The following is a 6,000-nucleotide window of genomic DNA, read 5'->3' as shown; positions in this document are numbered from 1 at the left end:
AATGCCTGTGTCGTTCACCTCACTTCGTCTTGTCACGTAGGCCTTTTGTCATTTCACATCATTATGAGAAGGGTGAGTGCACTACTGTATGTTGAGAGAGACCACATTCACGTAACTTTTATTACAGTATGTTATAATTGTTCAATTTTATTATTATTTATTGTTGTTAATCTCTTACTGTGCCTAATTTATAAATGAGACTTTATCATAGGTATGTATGTATAGGAAAAAACATAATATATATGAGACTTAGTACTATCTGTGGTTTCAGGTATCCGTGGGAGGGGTGGGTCTTGGGACGTATTCCCTGTGGATAAGTGGGGATGACTATAATCTACTCTGGTTGAAATCAAAGGCAAATACAGATAGATGGAGCAAGGCTGGAATCAGGGAGACCAGTTAGGGAGGCTGTCGTAATTGTTTAAGTAAAAAGCGATGAAGGATTTTAATAGGAGGAGAGCACATTTGAACATGGCTATAGACTGAAGAAAGAAACCAGAAGTGAGGGAAATTGGGGAAGCAGGTCAATTGGTTGGGGCACACTCAGAGGAGCTAGAGCTGAAGTAGAAGAACTAAATTTGGCTTAACTAATTCATCCTCTGAAACTAGCAGGTTGAAGACAAAAGAGAGTAAATGAGACCTTTGAGCCAGAATGGCATGTTAGAGTTCATGGGGATAGTAGAGACAACTTAGAGTTTAGGAAAGCAAATTTAAGTAAATTTAGAGCAAAGAAATTTGTGATCCCATGGCTTTGAATATTACAAGTTATGAGGCATACAAAAATAAACACCAGACTTTACATGTGCAGACTATTATAGTAGAAGAAAAGAAAACATGTCATTAACAGAGACTTCACTGGAATCTCTCCTTTCAATCAATAATTTTGGAGGACTTTATAAACAAGTTGACACAATTCGAAACAGCTGCCTGAGAATCATCCAGAATGAGTTGAGGCTTGGGGGAAATGGTAAGGTCAGTCAAAAAGAGCTCTTTAAAAGTTATCTTCATAGAACAAAATTTTGAAAGATATAGTGCCATTGACTGAGAGACAAGACATAATGTTAACCAATGGAAATGACAGGGAGCAAATATAGAATTCCTCTTATTTCCAAATTTTTGCTCAAGGAGAATAATCATGAGATGGGAAAGAGTACAACTATTTAATAGGGACAGTGACAACTGGACCAGATCCAGAAGAGTGGTATGTCATGTGAATAATGGCTGAAAGAATCGACAGTTGTTAGCTCGAGTGAGTTATGGAGCATGAGAGCTATCTTTTAATATCTGAAGTGCTATTAGAGCAGGGGTTAGATATTTCTATTGCAGTTTGTAGGCACAAGGTTGGGAAAGGACAAGGGGAGAAAAGAAGAAAACAGGGTCAATACTTAAAAGTTACCGGAAGCTGAATTTCAGCTCAATGTAATAACTTTCTTCCTATTTGGTTCTCTTCTTTCTTCCTATGTGGGTTCTTCCCCACATTTTATTAGAAAAATTTTCAAACATATAGCAAAATTGAAAGAATCTTACAGTGAATACCTATATACTCACCACCTAGATTCTATTATTAACATTTTACTGTACTTACTTGTATTATCACATATTTATCCATCTACCCATTCCTCTACCCATCCATAAATTCATCTAATATTTTGGATACATTTCAGAGTAAATTCCATACAATCGTGGCTATCATTGGGAAGGTGGGTGTTCTGTGAAAGGGAGGCATAGGCAAATGACCTCTAAAGTCTGAAGGAGCATTAAGACTGAAGAAAAAGGCCACAAGCCCAACTTGATGAGAAATGGTTTATTAACGGATTTACTGACAGAAGTATGTCTTGTGTGGCTACAAGACCCCACCTCCTGTAAGACCTGCTTTTATAAACCTGGATTCCGGAGAGTATAGCATGATTAAACAAAAATAAAGAATGTATGTGTGGAGAATATGCTCAAGAGGGCTTCAGGTCACAGAGTGGTCATCATGGTTGATTTGTCCAAGATGAGGTAAGTCTAGTTCACATGGTGGGACATCTCAATTCTAAGAGCTTTTTCACAAAAACTAATGGCTGACTACTGGGGATACTGTACAGGAGATTTCTGCATTAAGTAGGTGGAGTGGGCCAGACTATGGCTTCTAAATTTTTGGATTGTTATCCATACCAAGAAATGTATTTCGCATTCCTACCCAGTGTATGCATACTGAAGTAAAAAAAATCAGGAAACAAGCATGCCAGTATTTTCTACTATATTTCATTTAAAAATGCCAGTCATTTAAAATGACACACTGAATTAGATGACCCACCAATGGGTTGTGGGTCATTCGAAATCAGTGGACTAGTCAATCTCCAAGATTTGTCGTTTTGAAAGAATCCTGTGGCTACTACTAGGATTTCCCTAATCTTTCTAATGATCAGGAACCTATTTTGAGTCCCAGCACAGTATTTACCTAGCAGGTATGGCATGCATAATTACGAGAAAGACGTTAAATGCCCAGTTAAGTCTTATGGATAGATCAGATTCAAACGCTCTTTAGGAGTTTTTGAATTGTTTTTATTTTCACAAACAGAAAAGGTATAGATTTGGATAGAGGACTTCAGTACTCATGCGTTTTAGTCTTCCTCTGTTAACTACGGCTATTAATCCCTGTTGTGGTTCTGCCAAAATTGAGAAGATCAAGAAGATCAAGTGAGAAAATAGATAAGAAAACACGTTGATAACCAACATTTTATTACTATTATTCTGCGAAGCCAGGAAAGGGGAATGCTGCGGTCAACCTCTATGAGGCAGGGTCTCAGTATTTTTGAAACTCTCTACTTTTACAGTACTGTTACATTAGCCTCTCGAAATACCTAACCATGCAAAAGGCGTGAGCCTCCCCTAAAACGGAGTTAGCTGTAAAGTTGACAGAGGTTTGACCCCCCAAGCCACGCGCCCCGCTCCGTCTGCGCATGCTCTAGTGCAGCTCCCGCCTCCTCCCGGGGTTGGGCGGAACGCGGAAGGTGGGGCGCAGGCCACGTGGGTTCGGTGACGTCATCTCTGGGCGCCGAGGGTGACTGGACTTGCTGTGGGCTTCCAAGGCCCCGCGGCGCTGCGGGTTGTATTGGCAGGATACCGGAGGGCGGAAGTGCAGCAGAGATCGGCACCGACCTCCACGCCGCTGCCTTCTGCGGCTGCGCGGGCTCTCGGGACTCCAGGCTCCCGCGCCTCTGCGGGACAGTGTATCAAGCAGCCAGCGCCGCCGCCCTGCCAGAGCCCGGGATCCGAGCGTCTTCATCGGTGCAGGAAGCGGGAGAAGGAGCTGGCATTTCTGGTGAGTGTGAGTGTGAGTGTGAGTGTGCGTGTGTGTGTCTGTCTCCGTGTCCCTAGGGTGGGGAAATGCCCGGAGGAGAAGAGTTGGGGAGGTGCCAGGTAGGTGTGGTAAGAAGGAGGGGCGAGTGGTAGGCTAGAGGAGCGCTCCCCCGGGCGGCGGTGGCTGGTGAAGGTGGTTCCTCCGGGGTAGGTGGGGTTGGCCAGATGCCGCCCCCCGGGGACCTTGGGCAGGCCGGAGGGTGTAGCCTGTGTGATCTCTCTCCGGGAATCTGTCAGTTTCTTACTAAAGTAGGAAGCCTAGGGTCTTGTCGCAGGCTCTAGAGTTTATTTAGTTCAAGACCTGCATTTTTCGTGGAACAGTTATTTAAATCATAATTATTTCACAGGCACTTTGATTCTATCCTAATTTGGTGGGTATTTTCTCCAGTTTATCTTCTCGATGGCATTCGTTAAATCTCATTTTAATAATAATATTTAGTGCTAACGAAGTCGTTTTCTGTTGGCAAAGAACTTTCACATCCTTTATACTTTGGATTATTTTGAAATCCTACCTGAAACTTGAGGAACGTAGGGAAACTGGATTGGTTCTAGTTTTTTCTGGTGAGACACAGCATGTCTTAAGCGACAGTCAGAACTCAAAGGCTGTCAGACATCACTGAACTTCCAAGGCCTTCCAGAATCCACTTGATAAATCTCAAAGAGTCTTTTGGACTGGGTACTTGGATTTGAACTTACTTGTTTGTGATTTGCATAGATGGATTTGTTGGCTGAATTTAGAATTTGAAAATAAAGATATTGGGCTGAAGGTAGTAATTGAGGGGAATTTTATTTTATTTTTAGAGTTTTATGCTAGATTTGAGCATGTGCCATGATCTTCAAAGGTATGCTGGTTAAAATTGGGGGAAAATGAGCAGAATGCTACTATCTGGCTCTGACTGTTTAGAATAATGTCCATACCTCAAGTGTAGGTTTGTTTTATTACTTTAACAACTACTGAGTGCCTCTTATGTGCCAGGCACTGAACAAAAAGTAAATAAAACAATAAACAGTGAATAAAATAATAAAAACTCTTGCCATCATGAAGTTCACTTTGAGCATGTGAGGGGAAAGACATTAATATAAAAATTAATTTAAAAATATGGGGCGCCTGGGTGGCGCAGTCGGTTAAGCGTCCGACTTCAGCCAGGTCACGATCTCGCGGTCCGTGAGTTCGAGCCCCGCGTCAGGCTCTGGGCTGATGGCTCAGAGCCTGGAGCCTGTTTCCGATTCTGTGTCTCCCTCTCTCTCTGCCCCTCCCCCGTTCATGCTCTGTCTCTCTCTGTCCCAAAAATAAATAAATGTTGAAAAAAAAAATTAAAAAAATAAAAATAAAAATATGTCAGGTGGTGAAAGTGCTAGAGAGAAAAAATAAAGTCATGAAGGGGAACAAGGACTGTTGATGGCCTGCGTAGGAAATTGCAGTGATGGCTTTAGAAAACATGATATTTGAACAGACACCTAAAAGTGATAAAGAAGGGTTTCATGTGGATGTAGTGAAATGAGGCATCAGACCTACTGCAAAGTCCCAAACGAGCATACCAGCTAGTCTGGCTGGAACTGAGTGAGCAAAAAGGGAGAGGAGTAGATAATCAGGTCAGAATGGGTCCAGGTCATATACCACCTTGTAGGCCTTTGTAAGAACTTTAGTTTTTACTTTGGATGAGATGGTAGGGTTTGAGTAAAGGAGTAAATTGATCTGACTCATGTTTAGAGGGATCTTTCTGATTGCTATGTTGTCTGCAGCAAGGGCAAAAGTAGGCCATTTATCCAGGTGAAAGGTTAAGGTACCATGAATCAGTGTGGTAATAGTGCAGATGGTGAGAAATGGCCAGATTCTGGATTTGTGTCTCGGCTAGGGCAGTCAGGTATGAAGAAGGGTCAAGGATGACTCCAAGATTTATGGCCTTAGCAACTAAAGAATAGTTACCACTTAGTGATTTGGGGAAGACCACAGAGTAACAAGGGAGCTGAGGAAGGAAGGTCTGAAATCATTTTCTGTTTGGACATGCTAAATTTTCAAATGAAATGTCAATATTGTGTGGTATATATAAAACTAGAGTTCAGAAGAGAAGTCTGGGTTGAAGACATAAATGGGGGAGTTGTTATTGTAGAAATGATATTTAAAGCCATGGGAGATCTCCAAAGATGTAGTTCAAGGACTGAGTCCAGGTGCACTTCAACATTTGGAAGAAGTTGGAGAGATTTAGGAACTATTCACCCATGGAATTGGGCTGTTCATTAAAACCCGTTGATAACCACTGATCCTTAGTAACAGGATAGAAGGAAATAGAAAGCCAGTTCATTAGTTGCAAGAGAGTGAGGAAGGAGATATGAAAATTAGAGGGGAGAGGGGATATGAAATGGTGCTCTAGGATGTGGGAGAATAAATGGACTAGAGAAATGTAGGAATGCTGGCCAGTACTCAGGGCCTACTTTTGAGGTTAGTGTTCATGAATTTAAAAGGAGACCAGCCAGCATAGATTATTTTTAGATGTTTTCAAATTTACTACTAATAGTTATTTGATATTTTAAGTAATTTCTAGGTAGTTGGGGATTTTGTCAGCAGAATAGCTCCAGGTAATAGGTTAGCCTTTCTTGGTTTGTAGTGTGAAAGAGACTAATAATTGTACATTGTACCTTTATCATATTGTGCTG

The 6,000-nt window shown here is 41.6% G+C and overlaps 1 protein-coding gene across 1 annotated transcript in view; it reads left to right on the top strand.

Moving 5' to 3' along the window:
* Positions 1-3,168: 3,168 nt before the first annotated feature.
* Positions 3,169-6,000, top strand: part of ATG5 (autophagy related 5) — a 131,428-nt gene continuing 128,596 nt past the window's right edge. The window contains exon 1 of the mRNA XM_025925260.2: positions 3,169-3,307. The gene's annotated coding sequence lies outside the window, so the exon portion shown is untranslated. The remainder of the gene's footprint in view (positions 3,308-6,000) is intronic.

This window comes from Puma concolor, chromosome B2 (assembly GCF_028749965.1).
Source record: "Puma concolor isolate L17-30 chromosome B2, mPumCon1.1.hap2, whole genome shotgun sequence".
NCBI classification, from domain to species: Eukaryota; Metazoa; Chordata; class Mammalia; order Carnivora; family Felidae; genus Puma; species Puma concolor.
The sequence above is the reverse complement of the archived record's forward strand: the minus strand, read 5'-3'. Positions and strand labels throughout refer to the sequence as shown.